This window comes from Herpailurus yagouaroundi, unplaced genomic scaffold (genome assembly GCF_014898765.1).
Source record: "Herpailurus yagouaroundi ecotype Mexico unplaced genomic scaffold, PumYag 67690, whole genome shotgun sequence".
NCBI lineage: Eukaryota > Metazoa > Chordata > Mammalia > Carnivora > Felidae > Herpailurus > Herpailurus yagouaroundi.
The window spans coordinates 3,416,547-3,434,874 of NW_024420490.1; the positions used below are offsets into that span (position 1 = coordinate 3,416,547).

Consider the following 18,328-nt stretch of genomic DNA (forward strand, 5'->3'; position numbering starts at 1 on the left):
TGACCACGTACGCCCCGTAGGCTTTGTTTGGTCTTAGGATGGTGTGCCGGGCCTGACAGAGCCCCGTCCTCTCTCCGTAGCACGGGTGCGTCGCAGTGACTTTGGGGCCTCTGAGCTGTCCGCGGATGTGAGTGCAGTGTGGGCTGGGAGGTGGTGAGGGAGTCTCCGAGCTTTTTCCAGGCTGCGCCTCCACGTCGGCTGAGCGGACCCCTCAGCAGAGATAAAAGTCCCCTGGGCTCCTGGACGGCAGCACTGAGCCCCCCACCCCCACCCCCACAGTCCCTGGACCAGCGCTGCTCTCCTTCGTTTCACCTTGTTCTCTGCTCCCCTCAGGTCTGGGTCCTTTAAAAACCTTTCTCTCCCCCTGTTCAGACGGTGCAATTTTGGGTGATTGAAACCACATTTTTATATGTGTCAAAATCAGTTCAGCCTTTAGAAAGGAATCATAATATAAATTGGATCATATATCCTAAGTGGATGCCACCAGCTAATTCGTTTGTTAGGCCGTTCAGCTACATGGGATTAAGTGAGTGTTTACTCTTCGGCAGCTACATGTGGGTCTCGTTAATGCACATTCTCGTATGGCTCGTGCCTAATATCTTGTCAAGTAAGGGAGCGTGTAGAAGGCCCTCGCACACCAGCAACCTGCAGGGAGCCATTCCTTCTCCAGCAGCCTCTAGTGATTAACGGGGTGGGGCTGAACATCCCTGCTCCTTTTTTGAAATGCACGCTCATCAAGTTGCCCGCAGCCTCAGAAAGGCTGTGGTCTGTACCCTCGTCGGGGCAAGCGGGGATCGGGGGCGGCCGAGTGCGCCAGCGTCACATTCTGAGGCCCCGCCCCAGATCTACTGAATCAGAATCCGACTTTGTGTGTGGGCAGTGCGTGGGCACGAAAATTTAACATGTGCTGCTCTAAACCACTCTTCTCAGCCTTAGCTGCACATTGGGTTCAAAAGCGATCGGTCTGGAATGTGCCTGGGCATCGGGGTGTTTCAAAGCTCCCCAGGTGATTCTGGTGTGCAGCCAAGGTGAGGAAGCGCTACTCTAAGTGGCTGTGCCTCTGACCCCCCTGTCCCCCGCCCCCACTTTTTAGGGGAGATCACAGGGCCTGCTTTACAGGTGGCTGGGACGACTCGGGAGGTAACACTGGACCAGCCAGCACACCGCGGTCACCCAGAAGTCCTTCTCCTTTTCTACAACGTCACCGCATTTCCTCCTGCCCTTCCCAACTTCTCATTTTCCTGCTTCCTGGAAAGAGAAGTTTCTTTTGGTCCCAAGTAGCAGCATGTTGGGAACTGGGGGTGAGAAGGATTTGGAAGTCCTCCTGCATTATTTTCACGCAGAGCTCTCTGGTTGGCTGTCTCTGTGCTTTTTTGCAACAGTACAGACAGCTTCTTTTGTTCCTGTCGTTGTCGTTGTTGTTTCTTTGTCGCGGTTCATTTGTTTATTTGTTTGGAACTGCCAGCCGGTGGGAGCCCAAGTATGGGGAAGAATGAGTTTGGAAATATTTCCCTCCTGGTACTTGTGCTGGAATCCGGACCGAGTTGTGTCTCCGAAACTCCGGAGGAGTGTGTTATTGCTGGTCCTGTGTGCGTCACCGCCCCCGGGGCACAGCAGGCGTTTCATGTGGACACCAGACTCGTCTTTTATAAGGGGTACGTACGGTGTTTTTAAACAGGTCTCCTAGTTTGGGCACCGCACACAAAGTTGGCAGAGACTCATTTTGCTTCCAGCTTTAACCCACTGAGCATAGCTAGAAACCCCGGAAGTGATGCAGGAGATTCAGTGATGCTGAGAGTCCCCGGCTCCAGGGTAACTGTCACCGTCGCTTCTGACCTCATGGTGCTCTTTGGCTGTTTTGTGTGTTTTAGGTAAGCGAAGGGCCCAGTTTGTACTCTTTTGTGTGTGGCTTCTTCTGCCCAGTATGAGGTTTGTGAGGTCCACCCACGTGGTTGTGTGTAGTTGTAGACGACCGGGAGCAAGGATGTTCACCAAATCTTGATCTTGGACTCTTGTCAGAGTTAGGCCTTGAGTAAAAACTAAGTTAGTTAAAAAAAATTTTTTTTTTTGTCCTTAGTCTACAAGCATAAGACCTGTTAAGTGAACAAAATTTGAAAAATAAAGATCAACAAAATATATAAAAAATAAACATAGTCTCTAAATCTATCACCCCAAGAGAGTCTCTCAGTATTTTTGTGCATATCCTCCAGGTTTTTCCCCGGACGTGTTTTAATAACTTGGACTTAGAGTCTACATACTGCTTTTTAAACGGTTTTTTTTTTTTTCACTCACTAGAACAAGAATATCTTACTGTGTCCCCAAATATTCTTCAACAGCATCTCCTTTATTGGTTACATGGTTGGTCTTTGTATAGCAAAATTAGGCTTAATATATTTTAAACTTTTTTTGCATGAGATTTAGGAACTGCTTTAAACAGCTTTTATGGTCATAAAAATGCAATCAGTAACATCGCCAAGTCTTCTGAAGGAAAACAGGCTTTACTTTTTTCCCTCATGGCGTACCCCGAGCTTGTGGGTGCCAGCGAGGAGCTGGGTGGGCATAGCTGTCAAGATGGGAAGGTCTCCATGTGTTTCTGAAATGAAGGCCACTATTAAATGCCTAATGTCCTGCTCTCTGGTTATTTTCAGAAAGTCAAGAGCTAAGGGGTGATTTTTCATGAACTCACCTCGAGGTCAGAATTATGAATTTTCTCTTTTCTGCCTGCCCCAAAGTCAAACTGTGTCAAAGCACGCCTTTTTATTTTTGTGAAGTAATCTGTTAACTAGCACCTGTGGGCATCGGTTGCCTCTTTTCCTTGTTACCAAAAGGGATTCAATGGTAATCAGATCCCTAATTCTTATGCAGTCTTTTAACCAAGAGCCAGAGAGACAGGTGAACATTGTAGTTTTTATAGGGATACTCTTGGAGTGTTTATAAACCACAGAACTGCTTTGGAGAACTTTAAAGCACTTTGAGCCAGTAAGCTCATTAATGATGAGGAAAAGGAAATAAAATTTCATTGTCTTTATACGCATGCTATGGCTGAAGTCCAAGTAATTTTGGCTCATATCAACATTTGCTGGCTAGCAGTTTGGGAACAAATAGGCACAGTATTAGCAAGATTTGGAGTCAACAGTAAAATTTGGACTTTGGCCACGTGTGTGCGCGCACACGCACACACACATGCATACACACACACACACACACACACACACACACACACCCCAAACACACACATGGGGTGAGGGGGAAGAATTTTCTAGTCCTTTCTTCTTTAATCATAAAACAACAAGAAGAAACTGCTAGATCTGGAATTCTTTGAGGTCCTTCCTTATGTGTACCCTAAAGGGGTATAAAACTGTTTCTGCTTAGAAAGGTGTTTGTTGATTTCATACAGGAAGTTACGGGCCTCCCTGGGACTGTAGAGGTCTTTAAACTCCATCGTTGTGCCAGCCTCTTCCCCCTAGCCTTGCTGAGGTGATCTTTAAAACTGGGTTTTAAGGGTTCTCTCTGACCCTCTTGTGAAGTAAGTATGGCACTGTATTTTCATTCATGGCAACCTCCTGGGTAAAATGCTGGAGAGAAATGTGTTCTAGGACGTTTGTAATTATACTAGAAAACGTTTTAGTCGGAAATTTTCTTACTATGATCTCAGTATCTCCAAAAGTTTTCGGGGCGCCTGGGTGGCTCAGTCGGTTAAGCGTCCGACTTCGGCTCAGGTCATGATCTCACGGTTCAAGCCCCGCGTCGGGCTCTGGGCTGACAGCTCGGAGCCTGGACCCCGCTTCAGATTCTGTGTCTCCCTCTGTCTGCCCCTCCACTGCTTGCACTCTGTCTCTTGCATCGTCTCAAAAATAAATAAACATTATAAAAAATGTTTTCACTGCTGTCTAGGAAAAAAAATCTTTCGACTTGTTAGATACTCCTGTGAGAGGCAAGGACACCTTGATATTGCCTGATGCTGCATACCTCTCTCTCTCCAGCCCTGGGGCTTTGGAGTATTTCATGGGTGTTATGCAATGCTAGAAGTGGATGGAATTTCCGAGATGATAATCTGGGGTGGGGGGACATGATTTTATATCTTCGTGTTTGCTCTTCTGAGAATGAGAATAATCCAATTCCGTTTCTCCTCTCACGAATACCTACGGTGGTTTGGGGCCGCTCTGTGAATTCCAGCTCACACAATGTCATTTCAGGATGAGGGAGCCCAGCGTGCACTCGGAGTGAGACGCCTGCGCTCCCCAGACCTGCTTATGGCAACATGTTCCTCATGAACGAGGCTCCTCTCCCGGTTTCACGCTTCCTTAACTTTGATCTCTTACCTCTGGGCTTTAATGAGCAGGGGCTTTCTAGGAAGATCAGGAGAATTTCTGTTCATCTGTGTCCTGAGGAGAGGGGAGGCGAGGTACCTACGTGTGTGTGTGCACGTGCACTCGGGTGTGCAAATATATGTTCAGGTGTATGTGTGCACACACGTGTATTCGTTTATGTGCACCTGTGAGCGTGTGTTGACACATGCACGCCGCCCGTTCTGAGGTCTCTACTGTGCCCTCCAGAGGTGAAGAAGCCTACGCGAGGTCACACAGGTAGGAAGTGGCACAGCTGGGCTTTACACCCAGCCTGGCTGTCGCCAGCTCTTCCTTGGCATGCTACACCGAAAAGGATGTCCCCAGGGGAAGTGAGACCTCCTCACCTTTTTCCAGACGAAGGCGAATCTTGTTATGACCCAGCTCACCGCCCAATGCTTTACTGAGCCATCCCGGGAGCGGACCTGGGAACCTAGAGTGGTAGTGTTCATGTGTTAGCATCGGAGGCTGTGAGTGGAGCATGTTGGTAGGCCGTCTAGGGCCGATTTTCGGTATTAGGTTGTATAAATGAGACAGACCTCGTGACCTTGATCACTTCCTATTGCCGCCTTCCCTTCTGCGTCTCTGCTAGAATACGCTTAAGTACGTGCTTGAGGAACCAGGAAGGAAAAGGGAGGCGTACCATTTATATGGAGTTCAAACCCAGGCAAAGCTAATCTATAGAGATAGAGGTTAGAAGAGTGGTTATCTTGGGCGGGGCCCAAGGCAGTCTGCTGGGACCCTGGAAATACTCCATGTTTTCACCCAAACTTTCACCAAACAGTACCCACCCATATTTTCTATCCACTGCTAACCTTGATGTAGATAGATGTATGCGATGATCATTTGAGCTGTAGACTTGAGATCTCTGCACTTTGCTGTACGTATGTGACCCCTCAATAAAAGAGTAAATAGAAAAGGAGGCATCGATAGTAACCCGGGCCAATATTGTAGAAGCCGGGCCAGGAATGGCAGGAAGGAGAAACAGGCGTATCTGAGTGAGAGTTAAAAGAAACACCAGTCATACGTTGAGAGACATAGATAGTTATTAATCTATAAGAATCAGAAGTCATTTCCAGGAAGGCATAATTGCTTGTATTCAGCAGATGTGAATTTTATTGCTCTTAATTTCTTCTTTATTTTCGTGATTTGTATCCTGGCTTCCCCCAGCCCTGGCCACTTGTGTATTTGGCCTGCCTTCATTTGATCATGGCTCTGCCTTTTAAAACAGTTGCTGCCGCCGCCGCCTCTCCCCAGTTCGGAACGACTTACAAATGTTTGAACAGAGAAACAAAGACAGAATATGGGAGACATGGTCTGGTTTGTTGCAAATGGCTTTTCCTGCCAAGCTGTGGGGAACGGTATTCGGGCCAGCTTTGCTTTCCTAATTGGAACCATAGCTCCACAGATTGCCTTTAGATTGCAAACCGGAGGGCCCGCCGCCCTCCGGGACCGTTTCACGCCGGGCTGCTGTGCACCAGGGTTCTCCCTCTCGTTGGCCTGTACGGGGCACGGCGGAGTTGCCTCATCAAGACGGATGACTCTGAAAAGGAAGTAGCAGAACCCTAATCCTCTCTAGGCTTTATAATCTGTGCCATTCTCTTCCTGCGCCCCCCTCTGGAGCTGTCATAACAGCAACAGTTAACGTTTACGGACAGCTCACTACGTGCCTCATGCAGTTCTAAGTATTTGGCACGCATTAATTCATTGCATCCTCACGAGCTCCGGAAGCTGGCGTTGCTGGTCCCCTGTTAGAGACGAAGTTAGACACAGGGAGACGAAGTCACTTGCCCAAGATCACATAGCTGGTGAGTGACAGAGACAGCATCTCCACCCAGTCTGGTTCCAGACTCTGAGCTCCCATCCACTGTCTAAATAGAATCCGTTTCCACCGTGGTGACCCCCACAGCTGTCGCCACACGGGCTGGACCTGGGCTGTCTGACACAGCAGCCGCTCGCTGCATGTGGCCGGCGGGCACTCGAGACATGAGGTGCTCTAAATGTAAAATACACACCGGGTTTCTAAGCCTTGGTGCAAGCCACGACTGTAAAATAGATCGTTACTGCATGTTTCTATTGATTGCATATTGAAATACTATTTTAGGTGTATTGGTTTCATGGAACGTATTATTAATTTCACCTGTTTCTTTTTACTTTTTTGTTTCACGTGGCTACTAGAAAAGTTAACAGTTTACCCGTGGCTCACATCGTGGCTCTATTTCGGTCTCTAGCTCTGAGCTGAACCTTCTTTCCACCTTGCTCCAAATACACTAAGATTCTCTTCCAGCACGGTCATAGGTAAAATAGATCTGGGACTAACATGCCACAGATGAAATTTCTTTTACTGCCACCACCTTGCTGCTGCTGATGTACAATTAAGCTTTTTTTTTTAATACCTGAGGGAAAGATCCAGACCTTTAATGAACGTCTGTTAATGTACTAGTTGTGGTACCAGGTCCTTGAATGTAATGGTGGCATTTAATCTTCGTAATTCTTCTATGAGATCAATATCGTCAGCCCCATTGTACAGACAGCAAAACTGAGGCTTCATCTAGCAACTTGTCACAGTTGCTATTGCTAAGCATTGGGCCAGGATTCAGATGTGGATCATCCGATTCCGGCTCTAGTGACAGTTTGCCCCCAGTGGACCTGCCTTGTATAGTATGTATCTCATCCTACATGCCTTTCTCATCTTTGTTAAATCCTTATGGGAAGGGAGTGTCACCCATAGCAGGTCCCAGTAAATGTTCAGAGAACTGAATTGCCTTAGTTCAGTTGTGTGAGAGGTCTTGATTCGAATATTCGCCTGCAACGTTTGGTATCTGCTCCGTTATTTCTCTTTTTTTTTTTTTTTTCAACGTTTATTTATTTTTGGGATAGAGAGAGACAGAGCATGAATGGAGGAGGGGCAGAGAGAGAGGGAGACACAGAATCGGAAACAGGCTCCAGGCTCTGAGCCATCAGCCCAGAGCCCTACGCGGGGCTTGAACTCACGGACCGCGAGATCGTGACCTGGCTGAAGTCGGACGCTTAACCGACTGCGCCACCCAGGCGCCCCTCCGTTATTTCTCTTTTAAGAGCTATGGCTAGGTCACCAAGCTTGCGTCATTGGATTGTTGTTTATTATTTCCCCATGACTTCCTGTAGAAATTTCATTCCTTATTTGATTCAATAAGATGTATTAAGTATAGTACATTTACTGTGCTAAGCCCTGCGAATCCACAGGAGGCCAGTAGGGTTCCTGCCATCAATGAACATTATGGTCTAAGGTGAGGTAGAGATATGGCAAGAGGACATTGCGATGAACATTGCTCCTACATTGCTAAGAGTAGGTGAAAGGGGCTTGGGAACACATTGTTGGAGCATCTCATCTAATCTTAGAGCTCATAGAAGTTTCCGCAGAAGGAGAAGGAAATGCAAAGTTTCAGTTGCAGGTTAGTGAAAATTAAAATGTGACTTTTTTCCAAGGACCCTTTGAATTCTGTTCATGAGATTTTACTGTGGAAACAGAAAATGGAGGCTTTACGGAGACAGGAAGTGGAAAGCAGTGTGAATCTGAAGCCATTCTAGGGACCCATCATCAGGGCTCGTGGTTTCCGGTGCAGTGAGTGCTCTACCATTGGCTGGACTCAGCTTCTCTCTGGATCCTTCCCTTTTATGACCCTGAATCAAAGTCTGGCTTGCTTCTGTGTTTTCTTTTAGCTTTGACTTCGACCCATAATTTCTTCCTTCTTGCCACGTCTCCGTTCACTTTCTGGAAGAGAAGAGAGAGAGCGTGCCTGCTTGACCCAGATCATTTAAAGAAAATCAAGCCATCCCATTGGCTGCTGACCAGCCAATAGTTAGGCTACTCTTGAATCTAGTGCTCACCCTTGGTCCAATCAACTATGGCATGAGGAGGGGCAGGGAGATAAGGTACGAAAAATGGCTGTTGAAGTAATCTTCCTACACATCAACCTCTTCTGGGATGTTAGACATTTTATCCAAGGATGTGGCATGGCATCAGATCACTGATTTAGGAAGTTCTTTTAACACCTAGAGAAGTAATATACAAGTTGGAAAAATGCAGGAGCCTGTCATTTTCATTGTACCAGATCAGGTCTGTGGATCCCTTGCTAGGGATTGTTTTAGCTGTGGCTTCACCATGCTTGTAATGCCATGCCCTAGAACATCATCATTTCTTTGTTGTTAGGGGCCTAGGGTATTATTTCAATATTTGGGAATTGTCCCTCTGTCCTTCCCAGCAACAACTAGTTATTGACATATGTCCTCATTGCTACAGATAGATAGCTCATTCATTTCTTCTTCAGAAATCCATCCAGGTAGGCCCTCTTTGGGACGAGGATTGAACCTCACCTGGAAACCTCCCTTCCACCAAAATGGTCTATGGATAGAATTCCTTAAGTCCGGGAAAAAAATGGCATCTTTAGTTTCACTAACCGTAAACTGAAACTTGATATTTCCTTCAGTTCCAAAAAGACACAGACCACAGTAGTGCTACCTGTCCCTGTGACTTGCTCACTGATAGAAATCAAAGGCATTTCAGTATCATATTACAGTTTCTGGAGATATCTCAAAATATGCCCATTACATAAAAATCCTGGTGTAGTAGTAGACTCGCCACTAGACCTTGTTATTTTGTGTGTTGATAAACACACGTAATATTCTGTGACTCAATTTTCTGGTTAGTATTTGGATAACTGCATTTTGACACAATTTATTTGCTTTACAATCATATATGTTGTAATTTATACATTATGAATTCTGAGAAGGACCCATAGGCTTCACCAGTCGGCCAAAGGAGCCATGGCACGGCAAAAGTTAGGAACCTCTGCTCAAGGGAGTAATCCTGTGCTGCATGTACTCAACCCTGGAGGCCACTGCTCACTCTGGGGTCTGTAATTCACTGGAGCTATACTGGTGTGTATTAGTCTAAAGGAGGGAAAGCCTGGTGCTGAAATCCTACAGTGGTCCTGGGGAGACTGATTCAGGTGGTCTGTAGTCCAGGGACAAAGCCATGCAAGGAGCGGAGCAGTGATTTAAAGAGAATGGTGGCAGGAGGCTTTTCTTTTCTTTTTTAAAAAATATTTATTTATTTTTGAGAGAGACAGAGACAGCTTGGGCGGGGGAGGGGCAGAGAGAGACAGAGACACAGAATCCGAAGCAGGCTCCAGGCTCCGAGCTGTCAGCACAGAGCCCTATGTGGGGCTGGAACCCATGGACAGTGAGATCATGACCTGAGCCGAAGTCGGACGCCCAACCGACGGAGCCACCCAGGCGCCCCAGGAGGCTTTTCATTAAAGCCACCCTGATGTACCCACCCCATGGTATATGTATGAACATGCTCCATGGAGTGCATGTCTGCTGGTATGGCACTGTTCTGGCCCCAGATATTTTATATTATGGACTGATATGAGCCCTTAAGTTGTTGCCTCCCTTCCCTAGTTTAAGAGGAAGTAGGGTGGGCACACTGTGTGTAGATGCCCAAGTCTGAGTCTTTGGGGCCCTGTTGATTTATAGGCCAGTTGATGTCATTGGAGCTCATTTGGGCTGGGTTATCTATGCCTTCTCCATTGGAGAGCCAAGTAAGAGAAGCTGCCGGGTGGTGGGATAAAGGACTAAACTCAGGACAGGAAGAGCCACAGAAGATCTGGATGGGAGGCAAGTTGAGCACTCTTCACGGACACCATCTTATCATCATCCCGAGCCACTGCCAATCCCATTCCAGATGGGCATTAATGTAGGTTAGCTCTGAGGTGCCCCGATACCTAGACTCAGGACGACTGACTCCCTCCCTATTCTAGTAACAAGCAATCCATCCCCTCACTCTGCTGGCAAGGAGTTTACAAGCTCAGCTCAGCAGCTGAATGAGGGCTTGAAGGTTGGTGGGGGAAAAAGAGCACAAGTTTGGTGTAATGAGGCTGAGGTGCTAATTTGTACTGTTCTAGTGGCAGCTGTGTGACCTTGGGAGTGCCATATTGCTTCTGTCCACTTCAGCTTCCTCATCTGTTGAGTTCAGTAAGTCCCCTGCTTACAATTATTATGAGCATCAAAGGGTCTGAAAACATGTGGAGAAGAAAAAACTTTGTGAGAGCACCGGGGAGTGGCACAAGGCACCTATGGGCTCTATCACAAGGGCCTCGTGGCGATTTCATGTTCTCTTTCCACCGAATGTTCATCCAAGAGAAGAATCTGAAGGGCTGAGGTTCCTTTTATGCCTGGAATGCCTTTAGTGGTCATCTTCCAAGTTGCAATGAAAGGGCTTAATTTTATGCTCAATTAGAGTCCTTGTTGGTTTCTACCCTTACTAGGTTGAACTCCATGCTTGAGGATGAGGGACTGGAGAATAGGTGGATTTCCTTCTACTCATGGGTCCAATTTGGCCATCACAGATGGTCCCAGAAGAGAGGGAATCATGGGCAGCCGTGAAAAGCAATAATGGAGTCCCCTCTTTGATTTCCCTACCTGCTACCCTTGTCAGGGGCTAGCTTCCCCCAAAACTGGGAGCTGGAATACTAAGGGTTTGGAGGGATCAAATGCAGTTTCTCATCCAAAAAATGGCTGGGAATTGTAGAGTTAAAAAAAAAAAAAAGGAATTTAGCTATTGATCTGGACTAACAGCCAGCTCAGTAGCTCCCACTGGCTACCTCCCAAGACCCAAGAGTGATCCTCCTCCTTGTCCTAATCCTCTTTGTTCTCCTCTTCTTCCTCATCACATCACCATCACAAGCCTCGCATATTCCATAGCTCACTGCTGTAACCGCACTCAGTTGCACTAGGCAACTGAGGCTTAGAGAAGCCAAATGACTTGCCCACCGACAGAGCTGGTTGGATGGTGTCATTTAATCTTTTGTCATCTCTTGGTTTCTCATCCCAAATGGTATCAACCCTATTGCTCTGTTCCTGTAAATCCCAAGTTGGAGTTTAACTGCTTTTGCTGGATGTGGCGGTTGAGCCCCTCCCTAAATGCCATCACATTGCTTCTAAAGAGAGATGTGCCATGAACTGCAAAGGGGCACTCAGTTTGTAGCCAAGGCAGGAAAAACTCAGTTCTTCACTGGATTTCCTGGAGATCGTTGCAGACAAGTAACCCCCTCATGAGAGGAAGAAATTCAGAATTTGCAGAGGGGATGCGAGATCCATTTTGTTGCCTGTCACCTCCGCCTGCCAGGTACCAGAATGGACGCTATGCCTTTTTGAGGTGGGCAGGCCAAGGGGGTTTTGGTTTCTGGCCCCGGGAAAGTCTTAAGCTAAATTATAGAATGAAGTCCATTTGTTAAACCAGAAGAGTTTGGGTAACTGGTTTACAAAGTTGTGCCCATTGCGAGGCCTCTGAGCCAATTTAGATAAACCAAGACAGCAAACAATTGTCTCAGGGAAGGGGAGAGGGGAAAGAGAATGGAGCTGCTATCGTTTAATCCAGGCATCCTCAAATCCATGTTGGGGATCAATAAACTGTGAAAACAAGAAGCAAAAGCTTCGGAGAAGGGAGCCAGTTGCAGCTGGCAGAAGAAGCCCACCATTGAAACTGGTAATGCCATCTTAATTAGGCTAAAGCATGAATGAGAACTGTGTTAAGACCTTCTCCTTGGTGCCCTGGGTCGCTAGGAGAGAGAATGTGCTTCCTTTGTGTGCTTTGCCAAAGCCCACCAGCTGCCACCTTGCAGGAGAGTTACATCTGAGTCACTGGTTTCCAAAAGGGTGACAAGTAGACTGTGTGTGGCTGAATGAGAGGGGCCTGTCTTTCCTTGATCCTGCCAGCTTGGTCCTGGACTTGAGCCATCCTAGCAATGGCCCTGATTTGTAACCGGGTTGGATGTTTCAAGAAGCTGTTATGAAAGCTGATTGGAGGACAGGAAAAATAGGGGTGGAGCAAGAAAGCTGTAAGACTGGGCTGGGCTTTTTGAGGATTCAGAAGTCCAGTTTTCTTTATCTTGTCACTTCTCAGGTTAACACTTTATAAGCTGATAGGGTCTTGTACTCCTGAGGGGCTCAGCTGTTGATGATGGCAATGATGATGAAGATAGTAATAATGATGATAATGCTAATAAAAATGAGTGCTCACTTAACAGCCACGTTCTATTTGCCAGGCACTGTTCTAAGTGCATGACATCAACGACCTTGGTCTTCACTCTAGTCCTTTGATGGGGGTTCTACTATTATCTGCAGTTCAGAGATGAAGAGGAAGCACAGAGAGGTTAAGTAATTTACCTGAAGACCCATAGCCAGCAAACTAGGGTTCAGAGCCAGGGACTATGGCATTTTGACTAGAGATAGATCTTGGGGAAAGCTCCCCTGGAGGCTTTGGACTCAAGTATGAAGAATACCATCACAGAAGAACCTTAGACTTCCAGCTTTAGGAGGTCAGGAACCACATATGTCATGCTCACTGGGATATCCAGCACAGAATATTCTAGGCACAGTCCTTGTGCTTGTGCAGTGCTTGCTGATTCATTGAGTTTTAAAAGCTTAACCAAGTTTTAGTACATTTTTGTAACTTATATATTTTAGACAAAATCACATTAATAGCCTGAAATCAAAATCTTAAGTCCAAAAATGATTATTTCCTGGGACCATTGGTTTTTGATAAGGTAGACAAATGTGCTGCCAGACATGAAACTTCGTTCCATGCAATTTCATGGATGAATGCCTACATTTGTGTTTCTTTGTTCACTCATTCATTCCATAAACATTCCACTGAGCATTTACTGTGCACCAGGCATTGTAGTAGGTGTTAAAAGCGGAAAGAGTAAGGTGAGGTCTTTGTCCACGAAGAGCTCCTGGATGGAGATAGGTGCATTCATAGGTCAATGTTCATACACGTGTCTACACACGGATACCACTTTGGTCCAACCTTTCCCCTTATTTTCCCTCGCCTGCTGTCTGGGTCTTGCCTAAGGCTAAGACCTTCCTTGTTTGTTTGTATTTTTTGATTGGGAAAATTCTTTTCTTTGGGGGTGTGGGCAGACGTCTAGTCTCAGAACTTCTGGAATTGCTTCTTGGTGCCAGCGGCCTTTGTGACTTTGAGCACGATGAAATGTACAGTCTCGCTTAAGGGCCGGTACTCGCCCACTGTGACGATGTCGCCAATCTCGACGTCCCCAAAGCAGGGGGACAGATGCACACACATGATCCTGTGGTGTTTCTCAAAGTGGTTGTACTTTCAGATGTAGCAGAAGTAGTCTCGGTGGATGAGTGGTCCTTTGCATCTTCATCTTTGCCACTGCACCAGACAGAGTCCGCCCTTGGATGGAGACATTACCAGTAAAGGGGCATTTCTCGTTAGTGTAGGTGCCCTCAGCCACCTCCTTGGGTGGCTTGAAGCCCAGACCGATATTCTTGGACTATCGCAGGAGCTTCTCCTTGCTGGTTTCTCCAAGCAGGACCCTCTTCTTATTTTGAAAGGTGGTTGGCTGCTTTTGGTAGGCACGCTCAGTCTGAACGTCCGCCATCTTGCCGGCTGCCTGAAAAGAGGCTAAGACTTACCATGTTTTACGTGGGGTTACAATTTTGTTTAGTGCATGTTCGTGTGTGTACCTGTGTCTTCTGTTCAGTAAGGGATTATTAGCTACCTGAGGCGAGTTCCACTGCTAACCACCTTTGTGGCCTCTAGACCAGTGCCACTCCTTAAGTGTGGTCCATGAACCGGCAGCATTAGCATCGCTTGGGAGCTTATTAGGAATGCTGAACCCAGGCCTCACCCTCAACCCTACTGAATTTTAGTAGCTCTGGGGGTAGGGCCCAGGGATTTGTGTTCTGCCAGTTCTCCAGGTGATCCCAAGGCATGCTCAAGTTTGAGAAGCACTTCTAGGGCTGGAACCCAGGTCTTGTCACGTGTGGGTGCTTCATAAATAGTCTTTGAATGATTGCATGCACATTGACATTGAGTGGGGGAAGTGGGTTGATCTTACTAGGTCTGGGCATGCCTCCAGCTATCCATTTTGCCAAGTCTGAGGAGGCTGTGGGGCGATGGAGTCATATTTCTTTCCCTCTCGAAAAATTTGGATGGACGCACTTAAATGGCTGGGAAGATAGTCTCCAACGGCATTGATGTGGGAAATGGTGAACAACTGAGCGTGTGACCTGAAGGGAACAGAGTGAATGGGCCAATTCCTAATGAACGCCCAGAGATAAAACAGGGAGAAGTGAGAACTCCATGCGGATGGTTTGGGGCAAGATGAGAGAGCCACAAGTTGGCAAGAATGGTATGCTTGGGACTCTTGTCTGTTTCAGGACTTCTTAGAAATTAAAGCCTCCCTGTTCCTGCACATGTGGCAGAGCCTGTTTGTAAATCCATTTCCCTTTCCGTTTTCTCGAACTCTCTTCTGCCTCACCAGCTCCTCCCTTCTCTCTACCCAAGCGGGTATTGTTGTCCAGACTTTGAGCAGAGTTAAAGTTACCCTGTGGCATGACATCTGTCAAGGGCAGGGATGTTTGGGCTTCTGTGAGTAATCAGCAGCTGCTCTTTGGAGTCCCAGTTTTAAGGAATCTCCCTCCCTCACTAGTGTGATCGTTCCCTCCTCCCAACACCTCCCCTCACCGCCCCCCCCCCCAAAAAAAAACCTTGCATAAGAGCAGTTGGCTCAATATAATAAAATACAGCTTGGCATCAGGAACTACATAAACAAGAGGCATTTAATAAACTGTGTAGCGTTTTGGCAGTTGCAGGGATGATAGCAGCCAAGGAGACACATATGGCTGGCTTAGCAGCATCCTGGACTCATGGGAAGAGGATCCCGGGTTTAGATCCCTGCGATGAGTGGTGGGGTGAACAAGGGGTTAGAAAGACTAGGGTGGACTCAGCGTCCTTGGGGACTCAGACGTGCCCAGGTTTTCCTGAAAACGATGCTTATTTATTTGACACACCACTTACGTAGTGCTTGTTCTGGGCCAGGCATTCTTCTCTAAGCCCTTTACACTTTTTGTTTAAAGGTAGACTCTACACCCAATGTGGGGCTTGAATGCACAACCCTGAGATCAGGAGTCGCATGCTCTGCTTTCTGACTGAGCCAGCCAGGTGCCCCAGCCCTTCACACTTTCTTAAAGCAGCTTTATCGAGGTGTAATTTACATACCATAAAGTTCACCTGTTTTGAGTGTACCATTCAGTGATTTGGGGTAAGTTTACAGAATGGTGCTGCCATTATCACCTTCTGATGGCAGAACATTTCTGTTACCTCTTGTGCCCAGTCAATCCCCAGTCCCACCCCCGCCCAGGCAGCCACCAACCTCCTTTCTGTGTCTCTCTGAATCTGCCTTTCCTGGGGATTTTATCTTTTGTGAAATATGGGGGTGATGTTTCTTTCACTGAGGATAATGTTTCTGAAGTCTGTTCCTTTTTATTGCCAAACCATATTCCGTGCTCTAGATGCAGTGCCTTACATGTATTACCTCAGTTCGTCCTCCTAACAACCTCATGAGATAGCTCCTTTTATTACCACGGAGGAAACTGAGGTACCGTTAGTAATTTGAAGGGTCATGGTTCAAACCCAGGCAGTGTGGCATTATTCTGTGTTCTTGGACCCTCTGGCTTGCGCTGCCTCTCCATGGGTACAAAATATGTATTCATTTCTAATTTGGCACATTTGATTTAGATAATGACCACTGCATTTCTAAACATGCATGGCTTAGTTTTATGCAATCTGATCAGATTTTCTTGAATGCCTAATTTGTGCCGGGAACTTTGCTGGGTGTTGTAAGGGATTGAGATGGGTTTCTCATTTCAAAGAATTTAGCGTTTTGTTCGGTCGACAAGACGCCGGTGCACATGATGTACATCCTCTAGGGCCATGTGGGATAGACGTGGTCTAAAGCCTAAATGCATACTCTAGGTGTAGCAAGTCAACAAGAAGAGGTTGATGTCAGTGAGAAGAGCTGAGGAAAAGTTTTCAGAGGAGTTGGCCTTGAGCCACTTCTAGCCCCTTGGCCTCATCAGGCCCCAGTTGCATGAGTAGAAGCTGGTAGTTGTTGAGAGCCTGCCCTATGTCTTAATGTCCCTTCCACCCACAGAGCTTTTGGCTTGTTATGTTCCGGCTTCTAGATCCCATCTGTGTGTCTATAATTATACAAAGAAGCTTTTCCTCTTAAGCTGTTTTTAATAGAAATGTCTTGAGGGGGTTTTGCTCTCATTAGAAAAACTAGTTAGCCAAGGCACAGGGCTTCGTGTGTGTGTGTGTATTTTAAAATGCCTTATAACATTTATTTCTTGGGCTGGCCACAGAAATCTGGCAGATAAGCATTCAGGAATTAGAATGGTACACGGAACTGTACTTTAGACTCTAGAAGGCCTGGTTTAGGTAGCTTGTGCTGTGTAACAAACCACCCCAAAACTTAACGGCTTAAAACAACAACCATTCATTTGGCTCGCAGTTCTGTGGGTTGGCTGTGTAGTTTTTCAGCTCTGGGCCGGTTCAGCTAACCTGTGTTGGGCTTGCGTACATCTGCGGCCAGCAGGCAGGTTAGTCGGTGGCTGGGACAAGTCTGGCTGTTAGCAAGCTGTTAGGGCACAGCTGTTGGCTAGAGTGCCTTAGTTCTCTTCCGTGTGACCTCTTATCCTCTAGCAGGCTAGCTTGGGCTCGTTCACAAGACAGAGGGCTCCCCAGGGCAGCAACAGGGGGCAAGCCCCAGTTCCCAAGCACTTTCCCAAGCCTCTGCTGTATTATGCTTCCTGACGGTCCGTTGGCCAAAGCAAGTTACGCGACCAGCTCCAGTTCAAGGAGTGGGGAAATCAACTCTACCGGTTGATGGGAAATCTGTGCCGTGTCGCAATCTGCCGGGAGAGGAAGAATCTGTGGCTACTTTAATAATCATCCACAAAGTCAGAGTGTGTAATGGCAATAAGGTCGGCCAGCATCTGTTAAAGGCTTAACAAACTGCAGGTACTGTTAGAAATATTTTGTAGATGGATCTTCAGTCACTGAAGCCCTGAGCGCTAGGAGTTACTGTCCCCTCATATTTCGCAGGAACACCTTCGTCCCCGAGAGAGGTTAAGCAGCTTGCCCAGGGACACACAACCAGTGAGACGCAGCCCCAGGATTCTCACCCAGGGAGTCTGGCCCTAGAGCCTGTGGGCTTTCAACCACTGTGCTGTCTTGCCCGTCACAGACAGTGAAATTTAATTGATGTGCCGCCTAACTGCAGGAATAAGACGGGCGTGTACGAACATGTATTGAAAACTTAGGATGTGCCTGGCCCTGTTCCAGGCACTTTTACACACATTGTGGCATTCCATTCCCACAGCAGTCTGATCCATGGAGGACTGCTTTTATCCCTGTTTTACCGGTGAGGAAACCAAAGCTCCAAGACTTCCTATAAGTAAGTTACCCGTCCAAGGTTGCACAGCTCGTACATGGGCAAGCTAAGACTTAAGTCCAGGTCTGGAGAGTTGGTGTCGCCAGCTAGTTCACAACATCATTTCACCCATCTGGACTTTATTTTGCGGTCTCTGTGTATGGGGGGGGGGGTCGGGGAAGGGGGATCTGGGAACTCTCGAGAACATAGATGGTAGTAAAAGAAAAAGGCAAAAAGGACATCGAGAGATGCAGCTATAGAGTTGTCGTCACAGAGCCCATGCATTTGCCGGGGGGACAGCTGTTTGCTGTCCCCACCCTGTCAGGCACCATCCATGTGGTTTTCTTAGGAAAAATGGTTAGGTTCTGTTCCTATACTCTATTGATCAGGGGAGGGAATTAAATAATATAACTTGGACACATTGCCGTAGATGACGATGGTGGTGATGATGGTGATGATATTCATGTTTCTCGGATGTAGCACCTCATACCCTCAGATGCCACATAAATGCCATTATTGAAACCGATATTCTAGGGTTGCAGTGGTCTCTTGCGGTCCCTGGCTTTTCATATTTTTGGCTCTTGGTTTCTGCAGGGTTAGTGTAATTCCAAATGAAGAAGAGTGAGGGCTCTTGGGGATCCAGGAGGTGGCCCAGCGACCTTGTAAATCTTGAGTCAAAAAGCTGCTCTTTCA

The 18,328-nt window shown here is 47.0% G+C and overlaps 1 pseudogene; it reads right to left on the bottom strand.

The window, feature by feature from the left end:
• Nucleotides 1–13,282: 13,282 nt before the first annotated feature.
• The window catches only part of LOC121025612 (40S ribosomal protein S11-like), a 19,441-nt pseudogene continuing 14,395 nt past the window's right edge, over nucleotides 13,283–18,328 (bottom strand).